Source organism: Pyxicephalus adspersus, chromosome 10, assembly GCF_032062135.1.
Source record: "Pyxicephalus adspersus chromosome 10, UCB_Pads_2.0, whole genome shotgun sequence".
NCBI classification, from domain to species: domain Eukaryota; kingdom Metazoa; phylum Chordata; class Amphibia; order Anura; family Pyxicephalidae; genus Pyxicephalus; species Pyxicephalus adspersus.
In genome coordinates, this window is record NC_092867.1 from 48270677 (window position 1) to 48282597 (window position 11921).

Genomic DNA, 11921 nt, shown 5'->3' on the forward strand with positions numbered 1-11921 from the left:
CCCTATCCCCCTCCCTCTGCCTCAATGCAAAGGTGGAAAGGCAAAACTGAAATTAGATCAACTTTTGGTAATAATGCTAGTTGTATTTTTTAAAATACTTGAAGGAAAAAACTGCATCAATTGTTGTTTTAAAAATATCTGCCTAGAGTTCAGCTTTAACCGTAGATCCTTTGCACAAATAAAGTGGTAAAATTCTAACTGGATATTATTACAGAACATGATGTTTTTTTTATTTTTTTTATTTATACATGGAGCTATTATTGCCTCCATTCAGGTATTTTATGAGCTCTTGACCCTGAAGTTTAAACCGAATATTAAAGATGTTTCCTTTCCACCTTACCACCCTTCGAAAGTTTTTTTTATGTGTTTCATAGTAACTGCAGTATACATTTTACTGTCAGAGATTTTGTGGATTGCCATCTAAATGCAACATTTAATAGTTTTTTTTCAGTTTGTCACACTAGAGGGAGCTGCTTGCTTAAGCGAAAATTTGGGACATCAAACGTTACTTTGAAGAATTTATTAGGTTTTTCCCTAATTTTATTATAGTTATCATATTATCTCAGATATAATAATTATTAAAATTGCATAATCTCTCAAAACACTATTTTTTGGGAAGAAATACGTGTCCTATTACTTTAATATTATTTAGCTATTATTTGTTACTATTTTTTTTCCTTCCCTAAATGCTGAGTTCCTCTGCAACTACTTCTTTCTGCTCAGTAAACAAAAAATCTGTATCCACTGCAAATATTCCTATGGACTCATGTTTCGTAAATTCCTGTATCTTTTTCAGATAAGCAAATAAATGTAATGTTTGTCACTAAAAAAATTTGTTGTCCCTAATTCCAAAAAATGGCCCCTGTAAATATTTGTGTGGTAAAGTGATTTGTGTATGTTTAGTTAAACTCGTTATTGTATTTATAATCATTGGAATTTTTTTCTCTTCCGATGATCCTGAGTATTCAGTATATAAAAATATTCTTTCATGCATCATATTTTTTTGTTTTTGTGTCCACTCAAATTCTGGTAATTATGAACTGGGAGTCAGAGTAGTCGAGGTCTGTAAGATGACAAACTCATTTTCTTGGCAAGAATCATTCTTGGGTGTAATATTTACTTCTAATGGAAGTCATTTTTGGTAAAAAATTTTTTACTTTAGGTCAAAATTGTTTATTTTTTCAAAATTTTTTTTTTTTCAGGTAAAATGTCACGTTATATTCACATGATTTCTTACCCACTGTGGAAACAACAAGAATAAGAACATAATCCCCTCTTGTCATCCGATCAAGTGTACCCATTGAAAATCTTACCCTAATCTCTAGTTCTGGTGACAACTCTAAAAAGTAGGATTTCTCATTCTGTTTCAGTAAAATGAGCAAAACTATGTAAGGCTAGGTGCTGAATAACAAATTACAGGCTTGTATATTAAAATTTAGAACAGATATTATACTTTTTTACACTAATTTTTTTTTTACACTAAATTTAAGATATATGATCTAGAGAATCAAAGAAAAGGGATGACGAACAGCATGTCTTTGCTAAATTTTGCTTAATGATGCATTTAATTGCAACAGATTAGATCAGCAATTTTTATTTGTTTGGTAACCAAATCCTAATATTTAATTTATATCAAACTACATCACTTACATACGCATGTGCAAATCTGAGTGAGTGGGTGGGATGTGTGGGGTGACCTTGGGCCTAATACTGTCAATAATATGTAAAGACTTCTAAGATCTACAGTTGGATACATATCCAGACATGTAGGTCAGCAAAGGGCAAAAGTGGCCTAGAATTGAAATGCAGCATGTGATCACTGCACCCCCTCCTGCTTTTACTATACAAGGCCACGTGTTTTTCACTTTTGGGAGAAAAAGTCTCCTCACTTTGCAAATTATCTTTTCTTTGTTTAGGGACAAGGGTCTCCTCCCTACTACTAGGTACCTCAAAAGGAGGTAGAGTTAACATTAAAAATGTCAGGGAACTTGGAATCCCAAATTATAGCAAAAACACATACTAACAGATCTGCACATACCACAGTAATGCAGCTAAATGACAGGTTCCCAGTTGCAGTTATACCATCAGAATCTCAGGTGACATCATTGACCAAATTTTGTAGTGGGACCTCGCTTGAGCTTCCTGACAGTGAAATAAAATGAGTCCGTATTGTATAATTTAGCTGTGATAGTGTGGTATGTACAGATTGGCAGGTGATAGGTGCTAGGCAATCAGAGTATTTTTTGTGCAATATTTGTATTGCAAAGGTTTAATTGTAGCTTTTTTTTAAAACCAAATCTGTGATATGCAGCGTCAGTTTACAATTTTTTAGAACATGATCCAGGATTAGTAAACATATTTTTAAAAAAGTTGTTGTATTAAGTAAATTTTAGACTGATGCTACAATGCACATCTAAATCTAAATTTATGCTCAAACACACTAATGGCCCTATAGTTACAATGATCATTGGGTAATATTTGTTTTTATTTTTCTTTAGTACTGCTAAAGCAGTAAAAGAAATTCAGCTTTGCATTTCATTGCTGAGAAAAGGCCTGATTAGTCTACAGTTTTTACAACACTGAACAATAAAACAAAGTCATGTTTTAGCTATCATAATTTTTGTATTGGTATTTTTTGGTGTGCACAATATCTAGTATTTTTAAATTGCTTTTTTTCTGCTGCCCTCTCAGCCTGTGAGTAAAAATGTAAATTGCTATAATTTATTTCCTTTGATTTAATTTTGTAGCAGATATACAAAATATTCATAACACTACAGGTGCACCTAGGGAAACCTTTATGAAAACATAGCACATCCAATTTAATAAGCAAAGCCTTTCTATGGTAATTTCTTTTTAAACATATCAATTTTTTAACACAGGTGATTCAATCAAAATGATTTAGCTCAAAGAAAGTCTTTCATTGCTAGTGAAGGCTAATGCTTTCCTGAGCCTCCTGGCTATTCATTAATTAATATTATTCTTCTTCCAGTTTGCTAGCCTAGCTTGCAGACTGAAACACACAATCACATTTACTAGATGTAATTTACTTTTGCATTTACACAAGTGGTTTAGTGGTGATTAAGCATGGAACTGAGTGAAAAATATTGCAAAAAATTTTTTCCATTTTTCTTTCTGTTGTCTAAGGAATACCTCTGTGGGAAGACAGGATGTTGTACCAATATGGCATACTGATTAATGTTTCATTTACCTATAGAATGTTCCTTTTGTAGTTTTATTAACACTGTGATGGACATTAGATACAATTCAAACTATTGTATCAAAGTGACATATCAAGCAACGTTCAGCATTTGACATCCTGATTTTGGGACGGTGGTCCCTCAAATCAATTCCCAATGTTAAAGAACATAGAGGACATGTATATAAAGTACATAGTGGAAAGAAAATGGCTGTACACTACTGGAACCTTGTGAATCCATCTGAATTCCACCCTGAATTAAAAACTCCTGGGCGGTTCATTTCTGTCTGGTTTTATATGTCTAAAAGTGGAACATTGTTTTTCATGAAAATTTATTTACAGTATATTATAATATAGTATCATAGTATGAGTAAAAAAAAGTTTGAAACACAAAATCATGTCAAAATAATAAATTAAATAAATTAAAAAAAATATATATTTTTTTAATTTTAATTTTTTTTTAAATAAATAATATACTCATACTATTATATTATTCTGTAAAATAAATGTTCATGAAAAACAATGTACTGCTTTTACACATATAAATTCACTGTATTGCATTCAATCCAGTTTTTTTGTATTGAGTGCAATACAAATGGATTTAAATTTCCCACCCCACCCCGAACGAAACATCCGTACACACCGACGTCACCTGGACCCTCCCGGTGACTCATCGGGTGCAGAGAATGCCTGCCTGAAAAAAGACGCAAAGGATGATGCGGGATGCCGGTGGATCAGGTAAGACTCGATTTACCAATATTTCCTATAGGTTTGGCTATCCCGAGTGTGTTACTGCCCAGGAGGTTAATGGACTTAAAATTGATTTATGAAAGAATATATATGATTTACTATTACCATTTACTAGTAGTAGTTACTGCATATACTTAAGTATAAACCTTGATTTTTTGACCTGAAAATGTCATTAGAAATTGAAGCTTTCTTCATACCGAGTCATATTTATATATATATATATATATATATATATATATATATATATATATGTGTGTGTGTGTGTCTGTGTGTGTACTCATGAAAACTGTATATTAAACTCCTGCTTTCTGAGACATAGGGCCTGATTTAGTATGGCTCTCCAAGTCTGGAGAGGATACATTTTTGTTTTCAATCCTGGACCAGATCCATTCCAGGTTTGCTGGATCACCCAGCTTCACTGATGCAAGTGTATCTTCTACAGTTTTAGAGAGCTTTAATAAATTAGGCTCATTGCTAGAGTTTGTTACACACTTTACATGATGGCACAGAGACTAACAATAATTCATAAAAGATAGTTTAAGAGAAAGTGACCCATCATAATCAACTTATCCCCCCTAGCATTCTAATTCTGTCAGTTTTTTGATGCAAAAAGTGATCCTATTTTTTTTTGCATAGAACTTTTTGTTTATATTGTGGGCCTGTAATTCTTAGGATTAACTCCCGGACATAATAATTATATTTATTTATTTATTATATTATAATCATAAGTTATAATATAATACATAATTATTAATCATAGTTATAAAAAATATTAAAATAGATCACAACAATGCAATTTATTTAAAAAAAAAATTTTATCAAAAATTTCTCACAATTTTCCAAACAAGAGGGCAATTTTATTGATAAAAAAAATATTATAAATTAAATGCAGATTTTAGAAAAAAAAATATTTACATTTCTAGTAGACATCCCGGGTGTGGTGTTGCACAAAGGCCAACATCACAGTCAGGACAGTGGAACCTGGTTTCTTTGCGTTTCTTCCTTCCTCTGTCATCAGTCTTTGAGCAGCAAACCACGCACATCCTTGTAGGTGCTGCCTTTTTCTGGGTTGGTGGGATGTATTCAGTGAAGTGACGACCGGTCAGGCGTTCTGGGTTGACAACGGTGAAAGCAGGTCGTCCAGGTCTATTCATAGCCACTGATGGTGTTTGGTGGATCTTGACTATGGATTCGGAAACTTGCAAAATGAAGTCTGAATGATTCACAGGCCTCTTACTTTTTTTTGTAGAATGTAGGCATTCCATAGGCACTGCTCAACTAGATGCCTGAAAATCTTTTTGTAGTACTTCCTTTGCTGTTTCCTCATTGCTGAGTAGAACGTCATGGTCTGTCGACACCTCCCATTGTGTTGTTGTAGTCAATCACCACCCGTGGCTTCATCACTTCTTTTCTACGTTTTGTGTGTACCACAACAGTGGAGGCATCATGGACAGTACTCATCAGGCACACATCTTTCTTGTCACGCCATCTCAGGGCTATCATCTTGCCTTTCTGCCAGGCAACAATTACGCCTGTCTTCAGCTTCCCTTTTGCAAACAGTGATGGCAGGTTGCGACGGTTAGCCCTAATGGTTCCATAGGCATCTGTTCTGTGTTGCAGAGGGAACTTATAAAGCTCAGGAGAGGTGTAAAAATTGTCAGTTGTGACACAATAGCCCTGATCTAGCAATGGCTCAATGAGGGATAGCACTGAAGATGTTGCTAATCCATAATGGCTATATCTGGGGGTGAAGTGTGTCCCTTTTCCAGTGTACAGTACCGTATTCCAAATGTAACCATATGAGGATTCGCACAGCATATACGTTTTCACACCAAATCGTGCCCTCTTTGACGCAATGTACTGCACCCAGCTGAGCCTCCCCTTGTAAGCCATTAGACTTTCGTCAATGCTGACATCTCTTTCTGGCACATAGGTTTGCTGGAATTTTGTAGAATTATCTGAAACAATTCACAAGTTTTCTTCAGTTTTGGTGCAGGATGCGTCATCAAATTCTTCATTGTTTGCGAAGTGCAGGTACTTCATGATAAGGGAAAAGCAATATTCTGGCATGACTGTGCCAAAGAATGGAGTGGCAATCATTTTTTTTGGACCAGTACCACTTCTGCATGGGTTTTGCCCACAACTCCCTGCAGGATCACCAAGCCCAAAAACAGCCAAATGTCATCCTTGGTCACAGGTTCCCCCTTTCTGCTTCTTGCAAACCTCAGGTTTGGAGCACCTTGTTGTTGTCCAGCGTACCTGCATAAAACTAAATAAAAAAGGTATTTTAGGATATGTTCTTTTATAGTGTGAAGGTTGCAAGAAATATGTTAGCAAACACAGAGCAGCATATATGTTTGCACAAGAAAAAAAAATTAGCAAAAAATTTCAAAAAGTTAGCAAACACAGAACAGCATACATGTTTGCATAAAAAAAATAGCAAAAAGTTTCAAAAAGTTAGCAAACACAAGAGCGGCTTACCTGTTTGTCTCTGCAACAATTTTTTTCGATAACTTCATCGGTCAAAAGAAACTTCTGGTCCGCATCAAGGTCAATGGAGCACCATGTGCTCATGGCACTGACCTCGGGTTCAGAATCATCGCTCAGTTCACTTTCGCTGTCCGATGACAAATTTCTTGGTCAATCACTATAGCTCGATTCCACAAGGGACTGCAAATCGCTATCGCTGCTTTTAAATTCTTCCAAAACAGCGCTTGCGCTAGCGAGATGCCTTTTGGATGCCATGTGGTCTCCAGCAATCAGTCAGGAACAATCAAGGTCAAAGACAAAATGATTAAATGATACATTCAGGAAGTGATTTTTAAGCCATCAAAAGGTCATATCAAGGTCAGGGCTAATAATGGGAATAATGTAAATCAGGGCACTGGGCAATGATGCTTGGTGCACTAAAATGTGTGTTTATACTTTTATTATGTGTTTTGTAGTGTTTTTACTGTAAAAAAAAAATTAAAAGCAGATTACATAGCAATCTGCTTTTAAATTTCCCGCCCCCAGAATCCATCACTCCACCGCATCACCCGGAAAACCACCAACGAAGCTGCTTCTTACATCACCCGGAGGCTGCGAGTGTCACATCCTCTGGGTGATGTGAGCAGCTATAGTAAATTCTGGGGGGCATCACCCCCGGAATTTACTATTGGTGATCACATCCTCAGTTAGATGTGATGCACCATGCATACATCCTGCATGGTGCATCGCATCTAACTGCGGATGCGATCACCAAAAGTAAATTCCGGGGGTGAGTGCGGGGCAAACGTAAGAGGGGCTCCCAAAGTACCGCTTTTTGCATGTTTTTTCCACCCCGAGTCACACTCGGGATTACCGCTAGGGGGGTTAAAATGCAAAACACTTTAACCTGTTTAACCTGTAACAAGGAAAAATAAATATGGACAAAGGCCCACTTTTTTCATATAAATAAAAGTTTTAAAAATAACACATCATGGATGAATTAGTTAACATTATTTTATTTTGGGCAATAGCAGTGAAAGTTGCATTTTGTGCCATAGGTTTATTCGCAGGTTGTCACATTTACCTCCTCCATGATAAAGCCCTGGCTCCTCTCTCCTGCGCATGCGAGCAATTCCCAGCACTAGGCTTAATATGAATCGCCCCTTCTTCAGCCTGTCAGGATATAGCCTCTTGGTAGTCCCTGGCTATATAGCTGGCTCAATCATAACGCTCAGTGTTTGAGCAATGTCTCTCCAGACTAGTGCCAAGCCCCCAGCACTGCCGAACAGCTTCCTGCTAAGCTGATTGACTGTTTCCCTTTTCAGCTCCTGTTCGAACTCCTTGTTGTCCAGTTTGCCTTACCCTGCCTGTTCCCTTTTTTCAGTTCCTGTCTTGCTGTTCCAGTGTCCCAAATGTCTTCATGTGTCTCCTATGTTCCGCTGTGCTTTTAGTGACCGCTGTTTTACCCGTGCCCTCAGTCTTTATCTGTGTCTCCAGTGCTGCATGTAATCCCTGCCAGTGCTGCATGTATTCCTCTATTACCCCCCACCACCTGTGTCCCTTTGTTGCCTTCTGGTACTTGACCCCTGGCATTGTTTTTGACCTCACCTGTATGCTGCCTTCCTCGACCTCTTGCCTGCATATTTTGTACTGCACACTGGTGTGCCCAAGAACCGCAACTTGGTAGCTGCAGCGCAACACCCTAACCTCAAGGGGCTCAGGAGTAGACCAGGCTGATACTTAGACTCTGTGCCTTGGCTCTTTGGAGCTCACACCACCACTGAGCTTTACATCCCTCTCACCAAGGACACAGGTTAATATAATTTTCCTGATCTTTTAGCTAAATTTAGATACATTGGTTTATATTTGGATCAGTATATAGTCAAGCATATGTGGTAATTTTTTTTGTTGAACACATGGTATTGTTATTTTTGTATGTATTTGCATTAGAAAAGGTATTTATACAATGGCTTCAGAAAGCATTCATACCACTTTTTTCAATTTTTTTTTATTTTGCAGCCTGATGCTACAATCATTGAAATTCTTTTTTCTCAACAATCTACACTCAGTACCCCATAATTATGAAGTGAAAGCAGAATTTTAGACAATTTACTACATTTATTAAAAATAAAAGGCTGAATTATTACATTTACATAAGTATTTAGATATTTTGCAACAACACTTGAAATTTTTCTTCAGGTGCCTCCTATTTCTCTTGATTGCTGTGGAGATGTTTTTGCACCTTGATTGGAATCCACCTTGTGGTAAATTTGACAACATTTGCAAAGACACACACCTCTCTATTGAAGGCATCATAGCCGACAATGCATAATCAGAACAAAAACTAAGCCAAAAGGTTGCAAATCACAAACCTGTAGAAGGTTACAAAAAATATTTGCTGCACTGAAGCTTCTCAAGAGCACAGTAGCCTCTATTATTCTGAGATGAAATAAGTTTGTCACAACCAGGTCTCTTCCAAGAACTGGTAGCCTGGCCAAACTGAGCAATCAAGGGCTTTCATAACAAGGGAGCTGCTAGGGTACAGCTCCTGGTATGTTAATTCCAGATGGAATGTCTGATCTGCCATTGCTGAAGTAGACAAGGCACATCCTGTTTAATTATATATCTGACAGAGCATTAGTTATCTGCCAGACCTCTGCTTTACACTTTGCATAACATTACCAAACTAGACCCCACCTCTATAAATAACCATATGAAAATGCTCCACTTATTGGTTTATTAGAAGGACCACTTGAGCCACTCATGATGTCGGCCAGACAAGGTATATATGTGAGTTTCCAAAGACACAGGGCTTCCAGCATATTAGGGCCATTGTCAAACATAACCTTTCCCGGCTGTCAGGGTCAGACATGGGTCTTTCTGGACCTGCACCCAAGTATTCCTAGGCATTATGGCTGCATGATTTAATAAAGCTCTCCAGGGCTGGAGAAGATCCACTTTCACCAGTGAACCGGGGTGATCCAGCAAACCTGAAATAGATTTCTTAAAATTCATTGGCTATTTGTTAGCAAATGTTTTTAATCCTGGACCAGATACATTGCAGGCTTGCTGGATCACCCAGGTTCACTGATGAAAATTTATCTTTTCCAACCTTGGAGAGCTATAATAAATCTGGCCCCATGACTGAATCTCATGGTGCAACATTTTCTAACCATGTACCCAAGCCTCCAGATTAAATTAGAAAAGGCCAGGAAGGTATATACACTAGGGATGAGCGAGCAAGATCTTTAAACTCGTTCTCGCGTCGAATTTGGCTGTTCTTGCTTACCGAAATTCTAAATTCGCCAATAGAATCTTCCTTAAAAATTCTAAAAAACAAAAATTCCTGCAGGCTGTGCTGATCGGTGAATGCATTCATTAATCAGCTCAGTGTGTGATCTCGGCACTGGAGGTTAATTGGGGACAAGTCTCCCCATTCAAAACCTCTAGTGCTCCCTGATTGGCTGAGGAACAGAAAATCCTGGTGAGGCTCAAGCTAAAAAACCTCTAGTGCCGGGGATCGCACACTGACAGTGAGATTCCCAGGGCTGCATGAATGAATGCAGCCCTGGGAATCCACTGCGATCCCCGGGCACTAGAGGTTAATTAAACTCTAGTGCCGGGCGATTGCACACAGGAGGATTCCCAGGGCTTCATGAATGAATGCAGCCCTGGGAATCCTCCTGTAATGATTTCCTGGAGCTTCCAATGGGTCCGCGAAATTGGTTCGCCGAAATTTGTGGACCCATCGGAAGTTCGAGTAATGTTTGCGAGAAACCAAGAGGCATTCTCGCTCATCTCTAATGTACACATTTCCCTCTGCCACAGCTCATTTGGTCCAAAAGCAATTTACCTGTCACGGTCCCTTCTGTGACTGAGGTTAGAAGATCTGTGAGACAAGCTGCACGTGAGGTTATCTGACTGTCTCTGTTTTTACTTGTTTCTGTGTTGTTGTTTGTAATGACCACACCCCTTGTATCAGCTGCAGCTGGTGGTCATTACTGCTCCTCCATTTAGTCTGGCCTCACACTTCATGCTATGCGGTTGATATTCACTTCTGTGATGTGAAGAGCTGGTGTGTTGTCCTCTTCAGGGTTCCTGCTCCTCCATTTGCTATTTAAGATAAGTTGAACTACTTTTGGTGTTTTGTTGTTCTTTTGTTGTCACTAGGCCTTAGGGAGATGCTGGTTCTTTCATCAGGGAAGGAACCAGTAGTCCCAAACCCACTCACTATTCCTAGGGCAATTCAGGGCTACCAGGGCCTAGGTTCCAGTGTATGAATATTCCCACCTTCAGGGGATATTCATACTGTCAGGAGTCAGGGCTAGGTTAGCGTGTCAGTGGACTTTCTGTATTTTACATTAGTTGGCTTTATATTTAGTACCACTAAGCAGATCATGCTCATTATTGTCAATCTCTTTCCTTGAACTTTCATATAGATTTTACTAGATTGAATGGCATTATAATCAATAAAAAAATGACCTCCAATGTTTTATGCAAAGTTTTTCACAGTCTGGTCACTATGGATCATGTATTAAACTCCAAACCCATGTTCATTTCTTCTTTCTTTTTTGACATCCACATTCGATGCCTACCTCCCCTTTCACCCTTTTTCCTCTTTGTTGGGTGATGTTGGGTGAGGTTCCTTTACCCCTTCCTTGCATATTTTACCAATTGGGATTATGTCCCATTTACATTGAGAATTCAGTTTCTTATGCAATTTTAGAAGTTATTTCTCTACTGGCTGTTAAGGTTTAACAAGTCCCCAGGGTTTTCAGAGATTTTTGCAGTTTTCCCTTATATCCCTACAACTTCTTCTTCCCCTTTTTTCTGCCTTTGGTTCCAAAAATGTAAAATGTTTTTTTTGTTAGATCTTACACTTGTTTTTTACTAACTTTTGGGTAGTGAATCCAGAAATGACCCCAGTTTTTTGCTTTCACATCCAGTTTCTACGATACAGGGTACACTCCATTTTTGTTAAAAACTATACAAATTTTACATACAATGAAAAAAGAATGAAATAGTAACTTGAATGTACTGTTTATTTAAATTTCTTTTGTTCATACAAAGGATTTATTGTTAATCTGTGACATTTTTTTTACAGTAAAACATTTGAAAATATTCGGGTAAGTGTTTAAGGTAAAAAATAAGGCTTATAGCTTTTCCTGGAGTGTTCAGTGTTAGGACAATCCCGCCGGATGCTCCAACAATAATCAGCCATCATATGTAAATCCCATCTACCCTGATACTGTCCTTCCATGACCTTCAGATTTTGGTGAAATCATTCACCTTGCTTATCACTGAAGTTATATCCTGAAGTTTTCACTATACAAAAGTAACAGTCACTGAAATGATCTCCTGGGTCTCGCCAAACTATAGGTAAATCAAATGGCATCTTATCACGTGTTCCGTTTGTCCACATCTGTAAACCCTTGACACATTGCCCCTGATTCATCAATAAAATCCACGTTCGCTGGAAGCGCGAAAGTACGCGCGACCAGCGAGC